The following is a 15,374-nucleotide window of genomic DNA, read 5'->3' on the forward strand; positions in this document are numbered from 1 at the left end:
CGATACTTTTTTAAGTTGATTTAATGGCATTAGGTAAAGATTAATAAAACAATATATATGTATACATATATATAATAAAAAAAACATTTATCATACAAAATAGCATAAAAAACTAGTATTTCGAATGACAATTTCATAATCATTTAATAATCACCACATATCTTAGTTTTATCAATGCTAGTATCCGAACTTTTAGCCTACAAAATAAATGGGTGTTTTCGCAAACGGTAATGGCGGATGCGCAAACGCTTTACATACAGCTATATTTTTTGGAACGGTTTATCCTTGACGTAGACAGGATAATGACGATCACGAGTTCTGAAGATACATGCTCAAAACCAGTTTGTCTTGTACCATACTACTTTACTTCTGCCCAGCCCTTATAGAAATGATATAATCGTCGATGAAGGAAGTCTATATTTTTCAAAAGTATGAACCTCACTGGGGCTCCTTTCAGTTTAAATGCAGTTGTTTGTTTCTATCACCAGCGAATTTCAGTTACTAAGTGTTAATCTAGCTCACAACCTGAGTAGTATGCAAATATTGATCTGACTCTGGCCTTTCAAACAGTGAAAAGATAAAAGTCCTGAGGTCTGTCAGAAGCTGTTCGCAAGATCGATGGCATATATACAATATTTTCAATAGTCAGGAACACACTATTATTCAGCCTCAATTGATTTTGTGGATATGTTAAAAACCAACACATATGCAAACTGTTACTGTTTGTTCATGGTTTAATCAGCAAAATAAGTATGATAATGGAACATTTTGATTTCATATCATCCCAAGGTAACTACAGCTTACATAAAACTGTAGTTATCATGTCACCGTTCTTAACAAAATATATCTGTGCATCAAAGGCAATTAAGATTAACATTCAATTCACCCGACAAGTAAGCGTTATTTACTCAACAGTCAGACAAAGACAAACGCTGATACATTTATCCTCGGCATTTGGCTACCTTAAGAGAATCATAGACCTAAATAAGGTCCTAAAGAAGCTGGATAAGAAAATCTACTGATAGCCTTTGGTCAGCTCTGCCGCGCTATCGCAGAATGTTTATCCAACCCGGCAGGGGACGTTCGCAGTGCCACGCGGCGGCATTGTCTTCACCTTACATCAAAAATGGCGGACAAGTGAAATCGTGTGTAAATTGCCAGTTTTAGGTCCCTATCTCTATTAATTGCCCAATAAAGTCCTTAGTCCTTAGAAGAAACTCTGCTATTTTTACAACATGAATGTGATAAAACATTCTTGATATTCTCATTTAATAACGAATTCTAAGTCTCTGAACATTTATGTTCATGTAACCTAATTTGGAACTTTTTCACCACAACCCCAAGTTAGGCCTCGACTAAGACTATTAATACATATGTGCACGCGCATGCATTTTTCTTCATGAAGCAAATTTAGTTAACTAATGTGTTATTGATAATTTAGCATAATATATACGAAAATCAACCAGTTTTTTACAGAGTATAGTGCGCAGGTTTTCTACACAAGAATATAGCTATGTATTTGGGGAGACTATCATACACGCCACAATGAGTTTTAATCTTTTTTTTAAAACGCAAAGACATACCCGTGTGCACATCAGACCTGTCAACAAATCTATACTAAGGTACACAATATAATCCTCACAATGAGCCTGATGTGGCAATAAGAAGATGTACACAAACACCCACAGGGCTAAGGGTACAAGTCATGGACAGGACTTGGTATAACGGAGAGTTGTGAACATTGATATACACCATGTAATACAAATATTGCTATTATTAAGGTCTAGAGAGGAGATGCAGATTAACTTTGCATTAACATTTTGTAAATGAAATAGGAGATCACTTTGCATAAGACGCTTCTGAATTTTGTGGTATTTTAAGTGATATTGGTGTATAGCGAAGGTGGGTGGTGATATTAGTTTCATTTTCAGATCTTTGTAGAGAGGGCATATCAACACAAAGTGTTCCTCATCTAACAATGAGCAAGGAGAAAGGTCCCTCCGATCTATCCAGTTACATTGTCACTGATAATTATTTTGGATCATAAAGTACATTATTTGATATGATAAAATTCAGTTACTGATATCTAAAAATCGATTTGCGACACCACTATACATTTCATGATATAATCATAGTTGTGATTTAAATTCATTCTTTGTTTCCTGTAAACGAATTATTGATATAAAATAAGGAATAAATAATAAAAATGCGCCCTATGTATTGTTCTTTGTGGATTGTATTGAGTAACACGATTGCATCACGATTATAGCGTTAATTGGTAGTCTTTCTCTGCACCATCATTTCTTTCATCTCATGAAAAGATGTTTAAAAAATGACAACTTTAAATTAACCCAAGGATTTATTCTAAACCGACCAGCGTTTATTTATCTCTCTGTCATTATTATCTTAAACATGTGTCTAAGTTTAAGTGTATGTACTTATACTATACATCATGCTTATTAAGGAATGACTCGTCATCGTAACATATATGTACTGTATGCATATATATGCAGCACAGTGGTACTTTGATTCTATAGAATTACTGTGCAGCGGTTCGTCCCTTGTTTTCAGACCTTCCATTCAGACAAATAAATCAGGTGTGAAGTTATCAAAATCTCACTGGTTATAAAGGTTTGATACAAACTGACTTCCTACCTATGCAGTGTGTTCGTATGATTACATGGCTGTATGTGTGTATGGTGTGTATGATAACTTGGATGCATGTAAGTATATAAATAATGTGTGTGTGTGTGCATTTGTGTGTGAGTGTGTGTGTAAATGTAAATGTGATCTATTATACTCAATAATATAATATTTTATAACATAAAACTCTCTTTATATGACACTCTGAAATATAATACTCTATAATGAAATACTAATGTTATGTAATGTAATGTAAAATTTATTGGAGGATATTGGACAGATTGACATAGGCGTGACCATGTGAACAGTTTCACAATAGGGGTTATGATTTTTTACAATTGCCCAATTCATCTTGCTGAGTAGGCACTCGTGAAGAGCAACCTCCTCGTGGTGAGTGCTGGGTAACGCTAATAGCTCTTCCCCCGTGTGGAACCGGGGTAGAATATTTCCACAGCCTCCCATTGCTGGTCGTATGAGGCGACTAAAATGGGCAACTTGTTTGCCGTGGGTTGCGTCCCTGTGTCGGTGGAGGAAGGGAGTCTGGTGGTTGAGGGCACTGGAGCCAGGAACCGGTGTTCCTTTGCCCAACACGCCACTTTGACCCTAACTTCACCTAGACGGGTGGTAGAATGGGCCCGATTCTATCAATCGGCTGGTCACGCCAAGCCCTGTGCATAAAATTGTGTATGCACTCACGTGATTTTTAAAAATGTATTATTTCGCTATAGACTTGGACGTGTATATCATGCTTGAATTTTCAATCTATTTATGTTCCAATTTGCCTAGAGTCTTATGCCAGAAGGCGGTGGCTCATGGGCCAATCTGGTAATGTTGACCTCCAAATTCAGTATGTATCCAATTTCTTGTCATGGGCCGAACCAGCCTGGCATTTAATTTGGTATACAAATATTGCTATTTGCGTCATATTTGCTGGAGTATAACATCTCTGTATCCCTGGTGTTTGCATCTTGGATATCCGGTGCACCATAACACCGTTCTTTGTAACACTCCGTGGTGGGTGGGGAGCAGGGGTGCTGAATTACTTTATTTCATCATGTCTCACCAATACCCTGGTTCAAACCGATCAAAACGTAGACATGTGGATCTAGATGAATCTGATCAAACTGAAAAATTATCTCGTGAATTGGATTCCTGGGCCCGATTTATTGTGATCGAGGCAGCTGATAAACAACCACTTAAACTTAATCCTTTCGCCATTTCAAAAGCAGTTTCAGGAATTTGCGGAGAGGTAAAAAATGTGACACGTCTTCGTAGTGGCTCTCTTCTCGTTGAATGTTCACGGAGACAGCAATCTCTCAATTTGCTATCTTTATCTACATTTGCAAATATTGAGGTTGCTGTGTCCGTACACAAAACCTTAAATTCTTGCCGAGGCATTGTTCGTGACAGAGCTCGTTGCCTGTCCGACATGTCGGAGCAAGAAATTACAGAGGAATTGACTAGTCAAGGAGTAAGTGCAGTGAAGTGTTTCACAATGAAATCCAGAGACGGTGACATCATCCCGTCAAATACGTATATGCTTACTTTTGCACTGTCGACCCTTCCTAAATCTGTTAAAGCTGGTTATCTAAACATCGGAGTGGAGGTGTATGTCCCCAATCCACTCCGATGTTTCAAGTGCCAAAAGTTTGGACATGGGTCTAAATCCTGTAATCACTCTGTCGTCTGCCAGCGCTGTGGTGACGGCCATGACAGCACTGGATGTACAGCTGACATTAAATGTGCAAACTGTAATGGCAAACATCTGGCTTCCTCGAAATTATGTCCAGTGTGGCAAAAACAATCAAAAATCATCAGGCTAAAACATGAACAAAATATCTAATTTTTCGAGGCAAAGAAGGTTATTGAAAGTCAGGCCCCGTCAACTCCACTTACCAGAACCTACTCTGCTGCTGCTATCTCTACCCCTCCAACTCCTCCAACAGTATCCATTTCTATTCAAACAGAAATGACATGGGTCACATCAGATTCTACTATCAGCATTACTTCTGTGATCACTTCAAACACATCCTCGACTCAAACTGTGAGTCAATCTGAACTCTTGATTGCTAACTCTGATAATGTTGTGCCTACAACTGAAAAGCCAGAGGCCACAGTAGAGCCTGTAGTGATTGAATCAGGTGTTGTTACCTTGACGAGAAAAGAAAGAAAGAAACTAAATAAAAAACAGACAAACAGGAACTCCTCTTCTTCAGAGATAGTTATCCATAACTCCTTTGATGCTCTGGACATGGATGTCACCCCATCGTCACAGAGCAGTAGTAGGAGTCCTTCCTCCTCACGTGTACGTGAGCGTTCACCGATTGAGCCACCATGACTCAATCTCCTAACGTAATTCAGTGGAATTGCAGAGGACTTAGGAATAATTTTAATGAAGTCCAGTTATTAGCACAAGACTACAAACCATCAGCTTTTAGTTTACAAGAGACCTATCTTAAGCATACTGATAAATTTGAATTGCGTCAGTACAATTCCTATCATTCTTTTTCACCTCCAGGTGATAAAGCCACTGGCGGTGCTTCCATTTTGGTGAGGCAGGGCATCATCCATAGTCCTGTTCATCTCCATTGTAAACTTCAGGCTGTTGCTGTCCGTCTTACTCTACAAATAACTTTCACACTTTGTTCCCTATATATTTCTCCATCCTCAAATTTGCAGCAGTCTGACCTTCAGGATTTATTTGACCAACTACCTAAGCCCTGTATCATCATGGGTGATCTTAATGGGCATAACCCTCTATGGGGAAGTTCCAATACAAATAATAAAGGGAAAATCCTTGAAAATTGTATTGCTAACAATAATCTATGCATCTTCAACGACGGCTCGAACACATATTTACATCCTGCAACAGGTACGTACACTGCATTAGATCTGTCAATCTTAGATTCTAACTTATATAATGAATTCAAATGGTCAGTCCATGATGACCTTTGTGGAAGTGATCATTTTCCGACAGTGCTTACAGCTATAAACCCCACTGATGATCCACCTATAACAAGATGGAATTTTTCTAAGGCAAATTGGCCGTTATTTCAGAACATATGTACTGACAAATTGCAACACGAACTTTTTATGGATGTTCCTGACCCGATTCAGTTGTTTTCCGATCAACTGAAAGGTATAGCCGATGACACTATTCATAAGTCCTCTGTGAACCCACATATTCGTAAACCATGGTTTACTTATGAATGCAAACAAGCTAGGAAGCGTAGGAAGAAGGCTGAGAAATACTTTCGACGCCATCCTACTGTCCATAATTTGAATAATGTAAAAATTAATTATGCCAAGGCTCGCCGAACTTTTAAACTCAATAAACGACAGACCTGGAAGGATTATGTTTCCAAAATAAATTCTCGCACGCCTATGTCAAAGGTGTGGAACATGATCCAAAAAATTAAAGGCAAAGGTTCCAAATCAAGTATTCATCATCTCAAAGATGACAATAATTTATTGACAGACAAGTCAGATATTGCAAACAAACTGGGCGAAACTTTAGCCAAACATTCTTCTTCGTCAAATTATAATCCAAAGTTTCAGAAGTTTCAACAACAGCAAGAAAAGAAAAAAATCAATTTTATTTCTGACAATGGCGAAGATTATAACGAAGTATTTTCACTACATGAGCTACACACTGCTTTAGCACAAGCTCATGATACTGCAACTGGTGCTGATGATATCCATTATCAGCTTCTAAAACACTTGCCTGAATCTTGTCTTACAACACTCCTGAATATTTTTGATGATATTTGGACAACGGGACATTTTCCTCCTTCGTAGAGAAATGCCATCGTTGTACCCATACCAAAGCCTGGCAGGGATCATACAGATCCATCCAATTACCGACCTATTTCATTAACTAGCTGTGTTTGTAAAACCATGGAGCGCATGGTGAATAATCGCTTAGTTTGGTTTTTAGAAACCAACAATTTAATCAGTGATATCCAATGCGGTTTTCATAAAAACCGAAGTACAATTGATCATTTGGTTCGTTTAGAATCATTCATTAAAAATGCTTTTATAAACAAACAACATGCTGTATCTATCTTTTTCGATCTTGAAAAAGCTTATGATACCACTTGGAAGCATGGTATTTTAAAAGATTTACATGACTTTGGTTTAAGAGGCCGCTTGCCTCAATTTGTATCACAATTTTTAACTGTCAGACAATTTCAAGTTCGTGTTGGATCAACCCTGTCTGATCATTATAATCAGGATCAGGGGGTTCCACAAGGCAGTATTTTGTCTGTTATCTTGTTTAGCATCAAAATAAATAGTTTATCTAAAGTATTAAATGACTCAATCGATGGGTCATTGTTTGTGGATGATTTTAATATTTCATGTCGTGGTAAAAATATGCGTACAATTGAAAGACAGTTACAGTTATGTCTTAATAAAATTCATAAATGGTGTCTTGAGAATGGATTTAAGTTCTCACAGACAAAGACAAATTGTATACATTTCTGTCGGAAATATAAAACTCATAAAGACCCAGAGCTCTCTTTAGATGGTACTCCAATTAAGGTTGTAAAAGAGGCCAAATTTCTGGGATTGATTTTCGACCACCATTTGACGTTTTTGCCACATATTAAATATTTAAAGACTAAATGCCTGAAGGCCCTTGATTTGTTGAAAGTCGTATCGAATTCTAAGTGGGGAGGGGATCAGACAACCCTCCTTCACTTATATCGATCATTAATCCGCTCTAAATTAGACTATGGCTCCATTGTGTATGCTGGAGCTTGCAAAGAGTAATTTAAAAAAGTTAGATTCAATCCACCATCAGGGACTTAGACTGTGCCTTGGTGCTTTTAGAACTTCTCCTGTTGACAGTCTCTATGTCGAGGCTGATGAACCCTCTTTGAAACTACGCCGTATTAAATTATCCCTTCAATATATCACAAAATTACACTCTAACCCTTCTAATCCTGCATATGCCTCCGTTTTTCATCCTCAATATGAAGAACTGTTTCTGAGGAAACCAAAGCTGGTTCCCCCACTTGGAATTCGGATTAAATCAAATGTTATTGCTGCCCATATAGATTTAGATCTCATCTCTCCTTACCGCCTTTTGTCTTCTCCTCCCTGGCAGTTGGTGAGGCCAGAAGTAGACATTTCCCTCACACGTTTTATAAAATCTGAGACCAATCCACTCATATATCAACAAGCATATTTACAGTTAAGAAATAAATACGACACTCACCGTTCAATCTTTACTGATGGATCCAAGGATGGTGGCCAAGTAGCATCTGCCACCGTCATTGGATCAAAACATTTATCGTCCATAATACCAGATAATAGCTCTATATTCACTGCTGAGGCCAATGCAATCCTTACAGCCTTGGGATACATTAAAAAACAATCTGTATATAAACGATTTATAATCTTTTCTGATTCGTTATCTTGTCTTCAGGCACTAAAAAATGTCTCTTCTAGTCATCCAATCATTTTAAACATGTTAGAACTTTTTAATGATCTTTCAACTGGCCAATACGACATCGTCTTTTGCTGGTTGCCCAGTCACGTGGGCATAAAAGGCAACACAATGGCTGATGCTGCTGCTAAAGCAGCCCTCAACAAATCTGTGACACCACTTCTACTTCCATACAGTGATTATAAACCTGTGATCAGATGTAACATCAGAGATCTTATGCAAATGAAGTGGGACACCCAAGTAGGTATCAATAAATTACATCAAATTAAGCCAACTCTCGGTTACACCTACTTGGGGTGTCAGTCCAGATTTGAAGAGGTCATTTTACGACGATGTCGTATTGGCCATTCAAGATATACACACGAATATCTATTAAAAGGTGAGGATCCTCCATTTTGTATCCCTTGTGATGAGAGAATCACAGTCAAGCATGTCCTGCTTGACTGTATTGATTTTTCCATTACAAGGGATAAGTATTTCAAAGTTTCGTCCATCAAGGATCTTTTTAGTATCAGTGCTCATTTACTCATCGGTTTTTTAAAAGAAATAGAATTAATAGATAAATTTTGATTATAATATGTACAGTATATAGAAAGTGATTTTAATTTGGTAAATTGAATTCATGACTTGGATTGTTAGTGGCTGTATCTTTACAGGGGGTTGAAGTATCGTAAAACAATTGTCCCCCTGGGAAGGTACGTAAGTCCGGTATCATTTTCATTTTCAAAGTATCTTTTCATTTTGCTGTGATTTTAATCGTAGCATTTTTGTTGATTTTAACTGTTTGGCTAATCTTTCTGATCATCGCCAGTAGCCCGAGGGATGGTGTAAATCCTGCTGGGTACCATGTAGGTAGCAGAAGTACCGTAAGTCCCCATGGTCCCTAGTATGGTGGCCTAGCTATGGTTGCTGGCGATCTACAGCCCGTTTTTATACTGTGTCGTCTGATTTAATTTGATCGTTTTATTGCTCTAAAATTAGTTTTTAAAATTATAATCTGTGATATATTGCTAATTGTTGTACTGTCCTTTGGCGACAGGTTTTTATATATAATATAAATGTTTACCTTGTTCAAGTCACGATATGGCTGAAATAGTGCCGATGTGACATTAAATATTAACTCACTCACTCACTCTTGCTGAGTATTGGTGCTTGCCAAAGGTGACATTTTATTATTAGAGGAAATTGGTAGTGCATACTTAATACCATGCATACAGGGTATATACCGGTTTTTAGCCCTTTCATCCTCGGTGGGTATTTCTGATGATAGGACCGCCTCCGTGGTCTAGTGGTAGAGCGTCCGCCCGGAGAGCGGAAGGTCCGGGGTTCGATCCCCGACCGCGTCATACCAAAAGACGTTAAGAGATGGTACTTATTGTTGCCCTGTCTGGCGCTCTGCATTAAGGGGCTAAAACAAGGACTGGTCGGCTCGGAGTGTGTCTGAGTGGGATATTCATGTTAAACTGCGGCATGGTATCTCATTGAGCTATCACTATAAATCGGCATCAGTCCGGACTAGTACAAGCGGCCACACAAACACACACACGTACATGCACGTCGCTATATAAGTTCAATAATAAAGTAAGGAATAACTAGTAAAAAGGCGCCCTATGTATTGTTCTTTGTGGATTGTATTGAGTAACACGATTGCATCACGATTATAGCAGTACTTTGATTCTATAGAATTACTGTGCAGCAGTTCGCCCCTTGTTTTCAGACCTTCCATTCAGACAAATAAATCAGGTGTGAAGTTATCTTGGACGCGACGTTAAACCCCATTTCACCTCACCTCACCTGATGATAAAAGTCGCTCAACCAGTTCATGCATTCTGCGTAAAACAAGATCCAACTTGGTTAGAATCCGTGTTTATCTGGTGACATTTAGTGAACTTGACAAGTGGTGATGAACTTTGATATTCATATTATTTTAATCTGTCAAATTATGCATAATTGTGTTTAAAATCATAAATATTCAAAGGGTCTGGTCCCTAGATCCATCAACAACACCGATCCTCTGCATGTGACGTCACATGTGGTTGACCTGGCCGAGGGCGATCAGCGGTGGTACCCGTTTGCTGTAGACGGGTCTGTAAATCATAAACAGTCCGTCGACTACAACCCATCGTCCTTGCGACTTCAGCTACGGACGTTCCCGTCTGCAACATGAAAGGCGTGGCATGAAAAATGGCCGCAACGACTTTTGTTTTCTTGTGTTTTTCTTTTTTTGTTAATGACTGCTGACAAGTATGGCTGAAAATACGTGCGGTATTATGGCCACGTGACCAGTTGCACATGAAAAAAACACTTTTGCCACTATAGTGCTGTGCACATGATTTTGATCGATTCACCTGCACAAAAACGGGTGTTATCTGAAGACAATACGTGGCCATTTCTGTTTAAATACACAATAAGGGCCCACAATGATAACTGGTCAAAATGTTAAAATGTAAGGATTGTGAAGTTTTTAATTTGGTTCAGTATACCTACCCACGCACAGAAGCATAAAATATATAAAACTGAATATGACAAATAATGAAGAGTCTAAAGTTTAGAGGGGGCACGGTTGGTCGTCGTCTAAGGCGCCGCAATTCGCTGTGCAGAGTTGCGTCCCTTGGGCACGCCGAAAATCTATGATTGTGGGTTCCAATCCCGGTTTGCCCCGATTATGTTTCTAGGTTTGTCAGCACCATACCCGTGCTCGTGGGTTTCACCGAAGTGGTAAACGTCTGAGACCTGCATCACTTCGGGCTTTCCTCCCACATTAAGCTGACACACCGCGATATAGCTGGAATACTGTTAAAAGAGGCGTTAAATCCAACTCACTCACTAAAGTTTAGAAGTTTCTGTGCAGTAGTGAGTGAATGAGTGAGTTTGGATTAACGCCGCTTTTAACAGTTTTCCAGTAAAATCACGGCGTGTCAGTTTAATGTGGGATGAAGGGGACGCAACTCTGCACAGCGAATCGCGGCGCCTTAGACGACTGGGCCACCCGTACCCCCTCAGTGCAGTATTGCGATAGACATTTTACCAATATGACCGTACATGTGCCATGTATAGTGATTGAAATATAAAACCCTTTCCAATTATAAAGAATCTCTGTCAATAGTGGAGTCTATTGTCCGATTCCGACTACATCATGAACATTCGCTTGATTTGATACAGAGTGTTGATTACTTGGTTGGATTGTTCTACCTCTATACATGTACCTACACTATATATACAAGTGTGAAAGGTTTGATTGTTCTAGTCATTGGTGTCGATACCAAATATATACAAAGTGGTTGAAATGACATTTGAATCTAAAATAACTAATAATTAATTTCATTTATGTCAAGAAAGACATATTTAAGTTTGCCGGTTTGATCAAGCCGTTTTGGTATATGTACTGTGCCCCAAAATAATGAGGACTCCCTGTTGTGTTTTGCGAGCTCCAGCGATGAGCGTGAGTGACCCGCGATGGTCAAATGTGTGAGAATTTCTGTGTGTTGCAGAGAGTTAGCGGCTGAGCACTAATCTTCAGGTATGAAATACTGTTTTTTGTTTAATATATTATCATGTCATAAATGCAAGTTTTGGAAATAGGTCAACTTTATTGATAATTCGTTTTGCATTTTTCAAAGCGCGTGTTGTTCGATTTTCAATCATCTTTTAGTGCTCAAAATATATGCTGGAAGTATTTATAATGTTTTCAAGTATTGTTATATCCCCTAAATGGTATAACTATTCTTTGTTGCGTAAATATCAGTCAAAGAAAAGTTTATTTACAGTAAATGTGAATATGTAGCTAGTTGAATTTAAGGAGAAATCCTTGTTTCAAAATGAAATGTAACCTTTATTGGGGATGATTTTGGGTGAACATTATGAATGTTTGAATACTTTTCAAGAACTTAAATTGATTTATTTGCTTTATTATCACTAAAGAGTATATTTAATTTACTCTTCAGAACATATTTAATGTTACGAAGAACTCAGCCAATAAAGAGTGGTGAACACTATCTTCTCTTCATCATTTGTACCACAAAGTGTGAATGTCAGAGATTAACAAGCTTCTATTATCAGACGAAACAAATCCCATTTCATGTGAAAGGGTCATGTGAAATCTTTGTAAAAAATATGTGAATGGATCACTAAAAATGAGTAATTGCACCAGATGTTTGCTAAAGGGGCAAGCATGCCTTTACTTTTTAAGAAAACTCAAAACTTTTAATGTATTATGTCCTTTTTAATCTCCTGTATTAAATGCTGGTATGAGCCCCTTTTGGCATAGAACAAAACCAAACTCAACAAATTCATGAATTTGGCAGGCGAAATCTCAGGATGGCAGTTCAAATCCATAAATTAGCTACACGCCCAAAATAAATTCTAGCTTAGCTCGTAAAATTGTACATGGTCTTTCTTAATTGTATTATCATTGTTATCCACCTTTTACCTTTAGGACGTGTATACGTGATCCAATATTTAAATCCAAAAGATCTTAAATGTCTTGTATTCCTGTTAACATTTTCCTCTTAACTCGTCATTGAGGAGACTGGTTTGCGTTCTACATCATCGGTTTTAAAAATTCTTTTATATATTTTTTTATTATTCTTAAAATTATTTGTCTTATCTGTCACCTTATGTTAAAAGCATGACTCTGGCGTAACTAAAAAATCCTTGCAGGTAATGAAGGAAAGCTTTATGTTATTTTATCTTATCTTTAATAAATCTTGTGAGATACAACAGTAGTATAGGTAATGGGGGTTCTGGCTCACTTCCACTGGAGCAGGATTCATATACCTATACTGCTACTACAGGGGGGATTTTTTATGTGTAAATGACTATACGATTCAACGATAGTCATGAGATGTATTAAACGAAACATCAATATTAATTAATAATGAATAAAATTTACTATAGCCCACGAGGATTTTGGAAAGGTGTAGGAGCAATAAAAAAATTAGCCACCGCGGCAAAGGTATCTAAAGATGTGGCCAAGGATTGGTTAAAGAAACAAGCGTTGTGGCAAATATATTTACCGGCACCGCGTTATATACCGAGGAAGAAGTTTGATATTTCTATGACGAATGAAGTTCATCAGGCTGACCTCTTGTTTCTTCCCCACGATAAGGTAAAACGCAAAAAGTATAAATACGCTTTAACAGTAGTGGATGTGGCTAGTCGATACAAAGAGGCTGAGCCATTAACATCGAAAGAATCAACAGAAGTAGCTAATGCACTGAGCCGCATATATAAACGCGGGCCGCTAAAATGGCCTAAGCTATTTCAAGTAGATCCCGGGCGCGAGTTTATGGGATCGATAACTAAACTGTTAACAAAGCACAACGTCAAAATCGTCCGTGGTGAAAGAGAAGCCCACCGCAGTCAAGCCTTTGTTGAAAGATTTAACAGGACATTAGCGGAACGTTTGTTTGGCTATCAGTATGGGATTGAAATGAAATCCGAGCGATTAAGATCAACCGAATGGGTGACACGATTATCAGCCGTTGTATCAGCGCTGAATAATGAAGTGACGAGATTAATAGGGAAGAAACCATCCGATGCGATTAAAATGAAATCCGTGACTTCCGAATCTTCAGCACCGAGGAGAGGCAAAGAACGAAAACTTCCGGATAGAGTAAGGGTAAGATATTTATACCAGCCCGGTGAACTCGAAGGAGGCCTACATCGCGCAACCGATCCTATATGGTCCCTTAAGACGTATAACATTAGTCGATTGGTTACGAAAGAAGGAGAGCCTATTCTTTATTATCTTCAAGATGGACCGGGTAGGGCATTTGTACGAGAAGAGTTGTTCATAGTTCCCGACGGTACAGTATTACCACCATAACCATAAGCATAGGTAGTTACACCATCATTATCAATCCATCTCTTTGTATCTAAGGGGGATAATGATGTCTTGTTCATTCTTAATCCATATATCCTATGATCGTAACTTCTTAAAGAGTTCATCTCGTGTTTGAACGTTCTACCGTTGAATAATGATTCTTTATACTGTTCGTGTTTGATATGCTTTTTTACAACATACTTCTTAACACCCTTGGCTTTTCTTATCTCTGCATTATCGGACTTTTTTATAATCTCTGGGATAAATTAGGTTGTAAGAAATTCTTACAACGCTGTGCAGTGGATTATCTTTAGGGTAATCGCTCGTGTCATACATATCTATTTTTTCTGCCATATCTTTATACACATCCTCGGTTTGTATTTCCATCAACAAAGAATCTGTGTCGGTATATAGCACCTCGCATCTATCGCCGTATTGCTTCTTAAGTTCGTTGTAATAAAAGTCATACATTAAGTGTTTTGACAAGTCGAGAATACTCATACCGACGTACACCGGTCTGTTAAATTTTATATTACTCTTCTGCATATGCAACGCGGCTAAGTCGTTATCGAATATCTTGCTTCTGTTAAAAGCCGGACTGGCTATAAGTTTCCTGAGTCTTTCTTCCTCATTAGATCTGACTAATTTAACATCAACACGCTTCCTTAGATTCTCCATAGTTTTACCGAATACCGAGTTATTCATGAGCTTATACAGATTCTTTTCGAAATCGCTGGTGGCTATCTTTCTTAAATCTGTGTTCAGCCTTATATAGGGCTCCATCCAAGGGCTTTGATCAAACTTTAGAACTCTGTGTATTTTCTTAAGTTTCATACCTAACGATAGATACAACTGGAGATTTCTGTAGTGAACTATATATTTTGTCTTATCCATCAAATTTGGTACGAGTTTTTCTACGTTAGCTAACCTACTATTACCCATCAATGAACGTTGATATTCCGACATCCAATCTTTATTAACCATTAATCTTTTGGGAGCTAGCGGATAACTGTTATGGTCTTTATGTAACGAACTCGGATATTCTAGGTCAACTTCTAGTATGTACCCTTTATTCTCATCATTCACATTGATATTATGGATATCATTCACTTCGATATCATTCACATTGACCCATTCAAAACCACCTGTGGGTAAAGGTTGACTCATAGCCCATCCGTACAAATTGTTAGCGTCGAGATATAATATATGCGTGTCGGGTTTACTCGGATCGTATCCTTCCACTAATTTATTATTAGCCTTGGAATACCTTTTCACTGCCATTGATATACCACCTCTTAATCCTTTCTCAATAAACAAGTGCATATCGTAATCTGTGAGTAGTTTTAGTTCTACGCCGGTCTTCTTCAACAATGCATCCCACGATAGTCCGGGACTGGAATAGTACCATGCCGGGTCCAAGCCGTATTGTTTTAGACACGTCTTTCTAAATATCTC

The sequence above is a fragment of the Haliotis cracherodii genome, unplaced genomic scaffold (genome assembly GCF_022045235.1).
Source record: "Haliotis cracherodii isolate W230 unplaced genomic scaffold, xgHalCrac1.p SCAF_25, whole genome shotgun sequence".
Taxonomy (NCBI): domain Eukaryota; kingdom Metazoa; phylum Mollusca; class Gastropoda; order Lepetellida; family Haliotidae; genus Haliotis; species Haliotis cracherodii.